Below are 13,865 nucleotides of genomic sequence, written 5' to 3'. Positions count from 1 at the left end.
CTGACCTTTTGCCTGACACTGACTAGCACACACACAGAAGGTTTAACCCCATAATAGCCTAAAACCAACTACATGAGAAACGGGAGGACAGGTCTGTGCCTTCACAGTCTCATTCAACAAGTAACATTTAATTTCAAGTAAATCTGCATAGGATCAGTCTGACAACCATTCATTCCCTCATCACTTGGTGACTTTTGTAGTCACTTTGTTATTCATTAATTGGCTAAACTGCTAAAAGGTAACATAGTTTATATAGTTTGTACTATCTGACTCAGTATCAGAAATCTTCCTTTGTTTTTATCTTTCTCTTATAGAGATTGGAAAGTCAAGAGAATTAGAACTCAGTAAGCATGGTGTAGATTACAAAATTATGCACAGTGTGGAGAATGTGGATAGGGAGAAACTTTTCTCCCTCTCTCATAATACTAGAACCCAGGGTCATCCCATGAAGGTGATTGGTGGGAGATTCAAGACAGATAAAAGGAAGTACTTCTTCACACAGCACATAGTCAAACTAGGGATGTCCGAAAGTCACTCACCTTTTCGAAGGGTGACATTCGTGGGGGGGGGAGGCGCTCCATCCCTCCCCCCCGAATCTTGGCCAGCCAGCTCCGCTCTGCCATTTGCGTCCCTGCCGTTTGCATCCCTGCAGTCAGCCATGATAGGCTATGTAAATGTTTACATAGCCTATCACGGCTGATTTAAAAGAAAAAAAAAGCGCGTATGCAAATGTCGGCGCCCATGGGCGCCACCATTTGCATTCCTTATTTTGGCACGTCTTAGTCTACGTAAATATTTACGTAGACTAAGACGGCGAAAATAAGGGGAAAACAAATAGCATAGACACTATGCTATTTGTGTTCCCCTTATTTTCGCCATCTTAGTCTATGTAAATGTTTACATAGACTAAGACGTGCCAAAATAAGGAACGGAAATGGCTGCGCCCATGGGCGCCGCCATTTGCGTACGCATGTTTTTTTCTTCTTCTTTTAAATCAGCCATGATAGGCTACGTAAACATTTCCGTAGCCTATCACGGCTTTTTAAAAAAATCTAGCTGTGATAGGCTACGTAAATCTTTATGTAGCCCATCACGTTTTGTTGTTGTTGTTTTTTTTTAACTGGAAATGGCAGCGGTGGCAGCCGGTCGGAAGACCTGCCGCCGCACCGCTGCTGCACCGCCGCCGCACCGCAGCTGCTGCTGCCACCGCCAGAAAGATCCGCCCAAGGTAAGTCCCGTCCTGGGGGGGGAGGGGGGGCAGACCGTTCCGCCACCAATTTCGGGGGGCCGAATGTGCTGGCATTCGGCCTCCCCGAGATCCGTGACGGAATTCTCTGACATCCCTAACAAAACTATGGAATTCGTTACCACAAGATGTAGTGATGGCCACCAATTTGGATGGCTTAAAAGGGGGCTAGACAAATTCCCAGAGAAGGCTATCAATGGCTACTAGTCTGGATGGCTCTGCTATCTCCAATATCAAAGGCAGTATGCCGTTGTACACCAGTTGCTGGGGAAAATGGGCAGGAGGGTGCTCTTGCACTCATGTCCTGGTTGTGGGTTTCCCGCTAACAGCTGCTCGGCCACTGTGTGAATAGAATGCTGGATTAGATAGACCCTTGGTCTGATCCAGCATGGCTCTTCTTATGTTCTAGATTTCTAATCTAACCAATCTCAGAATAATCCTGCAGTGATGTAAATAAAAACTCCAGCAAGAGGTGGCAGTGATTTTAACCTTGATTACTGATGAAGGACTGGAGAGGTATACCTTATAAAGCTAAAAGCTTAGGTAATGTAACAGCTTTAAAAGGCAAAAGATTATAGGACCCATCCTTAAGGGTCTGCTTTGAAGCAAGGGGTCTCTAGATAACTTTGAGCTAAGAAAGTCTTCAGTGAAGCTTTAGCAGATGTACCCAAGCAAGCTTTTTATCCTAGATGGAGAAAAACAAATGTCAGCAAAGAAACTAGACATTTGGGATGTCATAACATAGCATAGAATATCCTAGAATAATCACAGAGAAGATGAGAGGGGGAAGAGAATTTCGCCAGTACTTTTCCAGCTGCACTGGCTGCCAGTCCATTTCCGGGCCCGATTCAAAGTGCTGGTGTTAACATTCAAAGCCCTTAACGGCTTGGGGCCAGGTTACCTGAAGGATCGCCTCCTCCCATATGTGCCTGCCCAGACCTTAAGATCATCATCAGTGGCCCTTCTCCGTGAGCCCCTGCCAAAGGAAGTGAGGCGGGTGGCTACTAGGAGGAGGGCTTTTTCTGTTGTGGCACCCCGGCTCTGGAATGAGCTCCCTAGTGAGGTTCACCTGGCGCCTACATTGTACTCCTTTCGGCGCCAGGTGAAGACCTTTTTATTTTCCCAGGCATTTTAGCTTTCTAAATTTTTATCTTTGCTGTTTTAAATCTGTATTTTAAACTCCTGTACTGCTGCTAGGTTTTATTGTGATTGTATTGTTATATTGTGGTTTTAATGTTCTATATATTTTAAATTGTTTTATTGTGTGTTGTTTGGTTTTAATTTTTGTGAACTGCCCAGAGAGTTTCGGCTATTGGGTGGTATAGAAATGAAATAAATAAATAAATAAATATAACACAAAGACACAACAAATTTGATGAGGCATTAACAGGACATGGGTTGGCAGAATTAGGTAATATGACATTTTATGTGTGTGAAGGCAGCGCTCTGACCTGAGGGGAATGGTTCTGAATGACCATAACAATAAATAAAGAAGCCTGTATATTGTTATTACCATTTTTGGCTTATGGGATGGAGGCTGCAAAAAACCCAATAACATAAAAAGTAGGATGCCCACTTTTCTTGGTCCTGTCTCTGATCTTAGAAATATTTTAAGTTTTTTAAGTGCCTGGAGGGTATGTCATGGCTGCTCTGAGTCCTGAGTCAATGCAGTGCTTCTGTTGACAGATACTCCCACTAGATGCTTAAAAAAACAATCGTAAGACTAACTGCTTTTCCTTTCTGTACGTGCTTGTGTGAATTTTCTTTTCTACTTTCATTAAAGTGTATCTCCTTTTAATTAAGCTTGCTGTGGAACTGTACTTAGTCAAAAGAGTAGATCTACAATCCTGAGTCCGTTTGTATTGTCATTGGGCAGGGCTGCAGCCTTCAGGGGCCTGTCTTAGTGGGACTTTGTATCACCAACACAAGGTTTTTGGGAACTTAATTCATCTGTTTCCTACCATGGTGGTTTTAGGGATAGCAGCAAAGTCTGGAATAACTGAGCCCTATTCTTTTAATCCAGTTTACCAGTCATGTCTGGGTGTTTCAGGCCAAGGAAAGGTGTAAGCACTCTTCATAGCACCCTTAGGTCTGTGAAATTACCCACAGTGCTCCAGTTGCAGCTACAGCTCATGCAATTCACTATGGAAGAGTAGATAAATGGAATTCCCATTTTGGATGCTGTGCCAAATCAAGCATGAAAAGAGAAATTCCCAAAGAATTATTTTGTTGAGTTCTTCTGCTTCTCTGTAAAATTCAAAGTTCACAACTAGGAGCACCTATTGTTATCCTGAACATCTTCTACTTTGGCAGCTATCTTTTCCCATGGACATATTTTTTCTTTTTCTTTTTTCTATAGAGTGTATGAGCCCAGCATGATTCACATGTGATAACATATATAATTCACTCCTATTGAGCAAAACACTTTTGGTAAATCCTGGCAGTCTCTTTCATTTGTGATTTATCTTGACCTCGCATAATTGCTGCTGCCATATGGAGATAGTTGTTTCAAACTATTGATTGAAGCTTCTTCTTTTTAAATGAAACTTGTAACTCAAATGAAGTCATAGTGCAAATCATCTAACTATTTAAAAGTACACTGAAGTCTCTCAACAGAGGATAAAACATGGTTGCAACAGACTAATTACTCAAACGTACAAAGGGATTTATCTTTTTTTAAGGACAAAGTTCAGCAATATGAAACAAAGAAACAGCCAGATATTCTGTTGATGGAGTGTAGTTTTAGTTTAGTTTGTGTGTAGACTGATGAGCTCAGAAGAATGGCATAGAATATAAGCTCCAACACTAATTTAATGTGCAAATTTGTGCAAACAGCATGGCCTCTTAATTAAAACTGAGGAAACCCATGTTCCCTAGCATTTACTCCTTTCCTAGACTCTAGATTTTCCTGAATACTTCATAACATCTTGATTGGAATCAAGAAGATTGTTGAGAAAGTGGTGAGCAGGGGTGGAGGGAGTGAAGATAATCAAATGGCAATTATTTCAGCAGGATCAGTGCTTGTGGAACATCATACTCAGGTCCTGTCTTTAACCACTCCCAGAGAGTTCAGTAGTTCTGGAGAAGCCACTGAGAATCCACCTTTGCTATTTGAACTGGTGCTGTGCCGAAAATTTCTCCCACTTTTTTTTTTTTTTACCATTCTCATTCCATTTGATAGAAATTGCTTTCAAAAACAAATTCAAAGGAGGAGACATTTCAGAGGAATTCTCATGGGTTGGGTTTGGAGTTCTTGTGTTTACCTTACTTGTGGTAGGGATGGTGGAGAATTTCTCCACGAATCTCCGGGAGGCTGAATGTCAACGCATTCAGCCCCCCGAAATTGGTGGGGAAATTCTCCGCCGGCCCCCCGCCCCCCCCAGGGATGGGACTTACCGTGGCTGAATGTCCCTCTCGGCGGCGGGTCCCGGCAGCGTTTCGGCGGCGTTTTGTCGTGGCCGGGGGCGGCGGCCAGTCTCACGACCGGCTGCTGCTGCCACTATTGCAAAAAAAAAAAGTAAAGTAAAAAACAAACAAACACACCTGTGATAGGCTACGTAACGATTTACGTAGCCTATCACGGCTAGATTTCCAAAGTCAGCCATGATAGGCTACGTAAATCGTCACGTAGCCTATCACAGGTGACTTTGAAAAAAAAAAGCGCATACGCAAATGGCGGCGGCCCATGGGCGCCGCCATTTGCGTTCCTTATTTTGGCACGTCTAGTCTATGTAAACATTTATGTAGACTACGGCGAAAATAAGGAAACGCTATTTGTGTTGCCCATATTTTCGCCGTAGTCTACGTAAATCTTTACGTAGACTAGACGTCTCAAAATAAGGAACGCAAATGGCGGTCCCCATGGGAGCTGCTGTTTGCGTACGTGCTTTTTTTTTTTTTCAAAGTCACCCGTGATAGGCTACGTTACGATTTACATAGCCTATCAAAGCTGACTTTGGAAATCTAGCCGTGATAGGCTACGTAAATTGTTACGTAGTCTATCACGGTTGTATGTGTGTGTGTGTGTGTGTGTGTGTGTTTTACTTTTTTTTTCGTGGCCAGGTAGACAGGGCACTCCTACCCGGCCTGAATTTCACCGGCGAGGGATGGGGCGCCTCCCCCCCAGCCTGAATTTCGGCCAGGCGAAGCGGGGCGCCTCCCCCCCTCGCCTGAACTTCGGGGGGAGAACCGAAGTGCCTCCCCCCCACCGCGAAGCAATCTTCGAGAACAGGTAAGGGACCTTCGTCCATCCCTACTTGTGGGGTGGCTGAGCAGTGTGCATGAGTGTCCTGTCTGTCATTGTACAATGATCTCTGCAGTAGCCTGTAGCCTCCCTGGCTTCCCACACCTCAGTTAGAGACATCATGAGGCAATTCCTCCCATGAGGCTTTTTCAGTTCAGAACGTGCAGGTGGCCTGGGAGGCTGCAGAGCGATGGAAAGATGTGTAATAGAGAGAATCATAGAATCATAGAATAGTAGGGTTGGAAGGGGCCTACAAGGCCATCGAGTCCAACCCCCTGCTCAATGCAGGAATCCAAGTCAAAGCATCCCTGACAGATGGCTGTCCAGCCTCGTCTTGAATGCCTCCAGTGTGGGAGAGCCCACTACCTCCCTAGGTAATTGGTTCCATTGTCGTATTGCTGTAAAAGTCAGGAGGTTTTTCCTGATGTTCAGCCAGAATCTGGCTTCCTGTACCTTGAGCCCATTATTCCATGTCCTGCACTCTGGGATGATCGAGAAGAGATCCTGGCCTTCCTCTCTGTGACAACCTTTCAAGTACTTGAAGAGCACTATCATATCTCCCCTCAGTCTTCTCTTATCAAGGTTAAACATGCCCAGTTCTTTCAGTCTCTCTTCATAGGGCTTTGTTTCCAGTCCCCTGATCATTTTGGTTGCCCTCCTCTGAACCCTATCCACTTTATCTGCATCCTTCTTAGTGTGGTGCCCAGAACTGGACACAGTACTCCAGATGAGGCCTAACCAGTGCTGAGTAGAGGGGAACCAGTACTTCCCAGGATATGGAAGCTATGCTTCTATTAATGCAGCCCAAAAGAGCATTTGCCTTTTTTGCAGCCACATCACATGGTTGGCTCATATTCAGCTTGTGAGCGACAACAATTCCAAGATCCTTCTCGCTTGTAGTGTTATTGAGCCACGTATCCCCCATCTTGTAAGTGTGCTAGGGATGGATGAAAGTCCCTTACCTGTTATTGAAGCTTGCTTCGCAGTGGGGGGAGGCACTTTGGTTCTCCCACCGATGTTCAGGCAAGGGGGGGAGGCGCCCCGCTTCGCCGGCCGAAATTCAGGCCGGGGGGGAGGCGCCCCATCCCTCGCTGGCGAAACTCAGGCCGGGTAGAAGCGCCCCATCTACCTGGCCGCAAAAAAAAAAGTAAACACACACACACGCACCCGTGATAGGCTACGTAACGATTTACGTAGCCTATCACGGCTAGATTTCCAAAGTCAGCCATGATACACTACGTAAATCGCCACGTAGCCTATCACTGGTGACTTTGAAAAAAAAAAAAGCACGTACGCAAATGGCGGTGGCCCATGGGTGCCGCCATTTGCGTTCCTTATTTTGGCACGTCTAGTCAACGTAAACATTTACGTAGACTACGGCGAAAATGAGAGAACGCTATTTGCGTTGCCCTTATTTTTGCTGTAGTCTATGTAAATCTTTATGTAGACTAGACGTGCCAAAATAAGGAACACAAATGGCGGTGCCCATGGGCCGCCACCATTTGCATATGCGCTTTTCCCCCCCCCAAAGTCACCTGTGATAGGCTACGTGACGATTTACGTAGCCTATCACGGCTGACTTTGGAAATCTAGCCGTGATAGGCTACGTAATCGTTACATAGCCTATCACGGGTGTTTGTTTGTTTTTTTACTTTACTTTTTTTTTTTTGCAATGGCGGCGGTGGCAGCCGGTCGGGAGACTGGCCACTGCTCCCGCCCCCAATGAAACGCCGCCGAACCACCGCCGGGACCCACCGCCGGGAGGGACATTCGCAGGAGGTAAGTCCCATCCCCGGGGGGGGCGGGGGCCGGCGGAAAATTTCCCCACAAATTTTGGGGGGCCGAATGCATTGGCATTCGGTCTCCCGAAGATTCGGGGAGAAATTCTCCGCCATCCCTAAACTGTGCATTTGGGTTCTTTTTCCTAGGTGCAGAACTTGGCATTTATCCTTATTAAATGTCATTCTGTTGTTTTCTGCCCAGCGCTCCAGTCTATCCAGATCCCTTTGAATTTTGTTTCTGTCTTCCAAAGTATTAGCTATCCCGCCCAATTTTGTGTCATCTGCAAATTTGATCAGCATTCCCTGCACCTCCTCCTCCAAGTCATTAATACAAATGTGGAAGAGCACTGGGCCCAGGACTGAGCCCTGCGGTACCCCACTCGTTACCTCTCCCCAGTTTGAGAAGGTCCCATTGATAAGCACTCTTGGAGTCCGATTCTGTAGCCAACTGTGGATCCACCAGATCGTTGTTTCATCTAGCCCACCTTGAGCTAGTTTGCTCATCAGGATATAATGTGGCACTTTGACGAAAGCTTTGCTGAAGTTGAGGTATATTATGACTACAGCATTCCCACAGTCCACAAGGGAGGTTACTTGATCAAAAAATGAGATCAGTTTCGTCTGGCAGGACTTGTTCTTGACAAATCCATGTTGGCTTCGAGTAATCACTACATTGTTTTCAAGGTGCTTACAGACTGATTGCTTTATCATCTGCTCCAGAATTTTCCCAGGGATTGATGTCAGACTGACTGGTCTGTAGTTCCCAGGTTCCTCCTTTTTACCCTTTTTGAAGATAGGGACAACATTAGCCCTCCTCCAGTCATCTGGCACTTCACCCGTCATCCTCCATGATTGCTCAAAGAGAATAGACAGTGGTTCTGTGAGTTCTTCTGCCAGTTCCTTTATTCCTCTAGGATGCAGTTCATCTGGCCCTGGAGATTTGAACTCATTCAAAGCAATGAGATGTTCCTTGACCATATGCCTATCAATCTCAAGCGGCAATCCTGCCCCTTCAGCCTGTACTTCGCCTTTGCCAGGGGGGTCATAGACCCTCTTTTGGGAGAAGACTGAGCCAAAGTAGGAATTGAGCACCTCTGCCTTTTATTTGTCATCTGTTATCTTTTTGCCATCCTTATTTAATAGCTGAACAACCATTTCTTTCCTCTGCCTTTTACTATGTACGTAGCTGAAGAAAGCCTTTTTGTTTTTAGCATCCCTCGCTACCCTCAGCTCATTCTCAGCTTTAGCCTTCCTGACGCCATCCTTGCAATTCTGTGCTACCTGCCTGTACTCTTCCTTTGTACTTGGCCTTCTTTCCACTTCCCTTACATGGCTCCACGCAGGGGCATCCGCGGTGGGGGGGAGGCGCTCCATCCCTCCCCCCAGAATCCTTGACAGAGGGGGAGGCAGTCCGTCCCTCCCCCCGGAATCCTGCCTGGCAGGCTCTGCTCCACGGCCAAGCCGCAGAGCTGCCGGCCAGCTCCGGCCGCCCGCAGCCAGACATCTGGCCACTGGGCAGCCCTACAGGGACACAAATGGTGGCTGTCGTAGCTGCTGCCATTTGCGTCCCTGTATTGAGCCGTGATAGGCTACGTATGTATTTACGTAGGCTATCACAACTAGGAAGAGGAGGAAGCGAATGGCAGCCAGGATGGCCGCCATTCGCAAAGCAGCACAGACGGGGGCAGGTAAGTACTCCGTTTCGCGAACCTTTCGTGGGTTGGGGTGACGGGGGCTTCGTTCTGCAATGGATTTCGGGGGGAATCCGTCGCAGAATTCTCTGGCATCCCTACTTCCTATATGTGTCCTTTTTTGTTTTCAGGTCATCTCTAAGCTTTTTGTGAAGCCACATAGGCTTCTTCTGTTGTCTTCCACCTTTTTTTCTTGTTGGAATGGTTTGTAATTGTGCCTTGAGAATTTCCTTTTTTAAAAGCTCCCACCCATCTTGGACTCCTTTTCTTGTTAGCATTGCTTGCCATAGGACCTTACTGATCATTGTTCTGCATTTATTAAAATCAGCTTACCTAAAATCCAGGGTACACGTTTGACTACACTCGGCTTTTGCTTCCCTTAGAACCAAGAACTCAAGTACTACATGGTTGCTTTCCCGCAGAGTTCCTATAATTAATTGCTACTTTATCCACTAAGTCATCTCTGTTGGTTAGGATCAAGTCAAGGATAGGCGATCCTCTAGTTCTTTCCTCTACTTTCTGTAAGAGGAAGTTATCTGCCACACACAAGTCAGGAATTTCCTGGAGGGGCCATGTTTTGCAGAATTTGTCTCCCAACAAATATCGGGGAAATTGAAGTCCCCCATTACTACTGCATCATGCTTCCTTAAAACACTGGCTATTTGCTTTTCAAAAGTTTCATCCTTGTCTTCTCCTTGATTGGGTGGCCGTAGACTCTGACCATCAGGTTCCTTTTATTCTTTGCTCCATTTATTTTGATTCAGATGCTCTCGATGGAGCTACCAAGCTCATCCTCCTGTATTTCTGTGCAGAGATATGTATTTTTCACATACAGTGCAACCCCACCTCCCTTCCTGTTCTTCCTGTTCTTTTTGAACAAGTTATATCCTTCAATTGCTGTATTCCAGTCATGACAGTCATCCCACCAACTCTCAGGTATACCTATCAAGTCATAATTTTGCTCCTGTATTAAGAGTTCAAGTTTGTTCTGTTTGTTTCCTATACTCTAGGCATTAGTATATAGACATCGAAGACCATGTGCTTCATAGTCTGGCTTTCTTCCTACATGGGTCTGAAGACTATTACTGGGCGCTATTAGAGCTGTTCTCTCCGTTGCAGTGCATGAGCCGACGTCCACTGTTACCCCCAACTTTACATCTCCCTTCCCCGTAGGATTCAGTTTAAAGCCCTCCTGATGAAGTTCTTCATGCTGTGGCCAAACACATTCTTCCCATCCTTTGTGAGGGGCAACCCGTCCCTTGCCAACAGCCCAATCCAAATCTCTCTCGTGCCGGCACCACCTTCGTAGCCAGTCATTCACCCAGAGTATTTTATGTTCACTTTCTGTCCCTCTTCTAACTACTGGAAGGATGGATGAGAAAACGATCTGGGCCCCAGTTCTTGCGTTTCCTTCCCAAAGTCTGATGTGATTTCTTCGTAGCTCCGCTACGAGAAAACACACACAGCACCCTCAGCCACTTCATAGTGATTAGGTAAGCTGAAAAATACCACCAAAATAAATACAAAATTCTGCCTCAAAAAAGTAGAAGCTTCAACATAGTTGATGCTGTTGCCACCTACAGAAGCAATACAATAAAGTAAAAACCCTTAGGGAAAAAAATAACTTGTGCTACAACCCCTGCCAATAGCAAGCCCTATCTGTGAGAAATTGCTGGAGAATTTATCTTCCCCTAGGAGTAATTCAGTGAAATCCCCACCCCACCCTTTCTCTGCTTACAAATAGGCTGGACAATTTTGAGAGGCCATTTCTGCACAGCTCTAATTTGAACTTAAACTGAAGAGGGTGCTTTTAAAGGTTGTGATGATAGAGGGGGAACCCAAGAGAGCAAACGTTCACTAAGACAAATGATAAATTTTGTTAAAGCAATGTAAACAGCTTCCCTCTTAATGCTAATGCTGCACACTTGCCTCAGTCCTGCACTCAATTTCTAAAATGGTGGAGTGGGGGAAAGAACCTTGCTGTGTGTGTAATAATTTATGAGTTTTCTTGAAGGACTAGAAAGTGGGAAAAGACTGTTTGTTGGGGGAGAGGAGGTAACCTTGCTTAAGACATCCATTTATTTTTCTCCAGTGAAGAAGCAATGCACACACTTTGGGGAGAAATACTTCAAATTGTGTGGGCATCAGGGAATTGTATTCACCCTGTCCACAGTTCAGTGGGGGTTGCCCACTCTCCCCTTTGAATAGGAAGGAAGATGGGCCATTGAGGTAACCTCTCATGGTGGGAAAAGGCAGCCAATAAGAGCTGACCAGTATATCTCTATGAGTGGCACCCATCTAGCCACCCTCAACAGGTCACAATATGGGAGAGCGATTCTCCAGTTCCTGGGACTGGAATATTTTGAGTGCCCTCACAACTGGCCATATGGAAGAACCATTTATTTTTGCCTAGTTATTTTTGCCTGCACTCTGTACCAGAGTGAGGGAATTTCTTGATATAACTTATTGGCTTATTTCCTTGCTTGACACAGTTGGTGGCTAAAGTATGTGTTGGGACGAAAGCATTGAAATTTAGGCAGCCTTCATCCAACCAGCCTCTCACAGCCAGCCGACAAGAGGCAATATGGAAACGAAGCTACTCTTGGACTCTGGCAGTCTCACCACATCTAGGGGCTATCCAGTTGGGGTGCCTCGGGACTCCTCAGTACACCTTTGCTGTGCAAGTAATGACAAGTGCCAGTCAGCCAGTGGACTGATGGGCACCTGGGGCCAGGGTGGAATCACCCATGACAGGTTGAAAACATGAGCATCCATCTCCTTTCTCTCAATTGAAGCCACAAGCCTGTAGGATGCTAGCTGAAGGCTAAGTTGCTGATCTTGTTGCAGATTCTGCCCATTTAACCCATCCCTTGCCTCCTGTCTCCATTCCTGGCTGGGGGGGGGAATGATTGTGCCTTATAATTACTGACATCTGGACACTATCTGAGATTGCTGTTACAGACCCACAAACATATAGGAAGCTGCCTTACACCAAGACTACTTTCAGATGAGGCTTTTATTGTACAATTGCACTGCCTCATTCACAATTTTTTTATTGAAGGTCCAAATGATGACATGTTTCATCATTTGGACATGTGTTTTCCCACCATTTCTTCCATCTTTTTCCTTATCCCCACCCCAATCCATTAAGGAATAAAAGACAGAATAGCTGCACAATGCCTTTGGATTGTTAAGGCAGGAACCCTCCATCTGAAAGTACCCTGAGTTGGGCTATTTATCCTTCTTCCTATTGGCTACTCTGATGGGCAAAGACTCTTCAGGATCTCAGGCAGACATGTTTCCCATCACAGGCAGCCAATTACTTTTAACTGGACTGGTCAGGATTGAATCCCAGGACCTTCTGCATGTAAAGCATGTGTTCTACCGAGAGATAGTCCTCTCCTCAGCAAGCTTGAGCCAATTAAAACTACAGCATAAAATGCAGCACAATACAGCGTAAAATACAATATAAATTTTAATATACTACAGCATAAAAGTAAAAACCACAATAAAACCTAGCAGCAATGCAGAGATTTAAAATACAATAATAGATTTAAAACAGCAGAACTAAAAGACCAAAATGCTTGGGAAAATAAGGTCTTCACTTGGCACTTGAAAAGAGCACAATGTTGGAGTCGGGTGAGCCTCCTGGGAAGCTCATTCCACGACCAGGGTGCCACAGCAGAAAAGGCCCTCTTCCTGGTAGCCATCCACCTCAATTTCTTTGGCAGGGGTATAATTGCACTGAATCAGGAATGCTACATTGCAGTTTGTGCTGGAAAAAGCAATGGAGGCATAATCTGGAAGGTTGATATCTGCACTGCTTAGAACTGAAGGGCCATGGAGGTGCCCTTTCATTCATATGCATGTGTGTGTGTATACACATGCGCACGTGCACACACACACACACATCATAGCCTATGGTGTACAGGGCCTTTGTTTAGGAGGAGGCACATTCATTGAGGCACCTGTAGCTTAAGTATTAAAAAAAAAAAGCGCTTGGAATTGCATTTTCCATCAAGAGACATGGATTTTTCATGTCTCATTTAACACAATGCTGTTTTTATCATTAAAAAAATACTTCCATGTAAATTTAGTCTATAATCTTGCAGTGTGTTTGCAACAGGAATTTTACTGCAGTCACTCAGGATGGAAGAATTGAAATCTCTCAAAGCGCCAAAGGTGTTTCATGATTTCTTTCTTATTTTTATTTCTCCCTCTCTCTATTGCAGTGTTTTGAACTTTTGATGCTGGCTTCTATTTTTAGGCACTGTTAATGGTGGTGGGGGGGTTGTCACTGAGAAAGGATTGTGATGACATTTAATATGGTGCATTATCTCAAGCCTGTCATAACTGTGGCATAGATACCACAGAGAAAAGTGTCAAAATGTTAATTTCAGAAATAAGTAAGTTATCCATGAAATGTCCCCTTCTTTTATGGATGTGTGCTTATTGTTATATATTCCATTTCATTTTTTTCCCCATTTGTGAAAGGAACCAATGTTACAGCCTTTCAAGAACTGCTTTATTATATTCTATATAAAAGCATATGTTAGTTTCACAATTGTATATGTTTTTGTCATATGTTCCTCCATTAATAAGGCCAATTAACTCCGAGCTCTTGCCTTCCTTTGAAACTATGCTGAAAAGCAGGGTATATTTTGTTTGAGATTGGTTGAGGCAAATTGTTAAAACTTGAGTAACAAAAGATATCTTTAACCCTGAATAAATTAAAGCAAAGCTTAAAAGCTGCTTACTTAAGAAACAAGAACTCAAGGTTTAATTTTCTCGCTCTTATTTCATGAAAGACAAGTTAAAGAAAATAAAACTATGTGAAACTGATGGCAATTCCCTCATAAGGGTTTTTTTTTTTTCTTCAGGTGGTGGGAAGAATGACACTGCAA

Source organism: Heloderma suspectum, chromosome 4, assembly GCF_057233095.1.
Source record: "Heloderma suspectum isolate Gila_16-S chromosome 4, 16-S_ref, whole genome shotgun sequence".
Taxonomy (NCBI): domain Eukaryota; kingdom Metazoa; phylum Chordata; class Lepidosauria; order Squamata; family Helodermatidae; genus Heloderma; species Heloderma suspectum.
The sequence above is the reverse complement of the archived record's forward strand: the minus strand, read 5'-3'. Positions refer to the sequence as shown.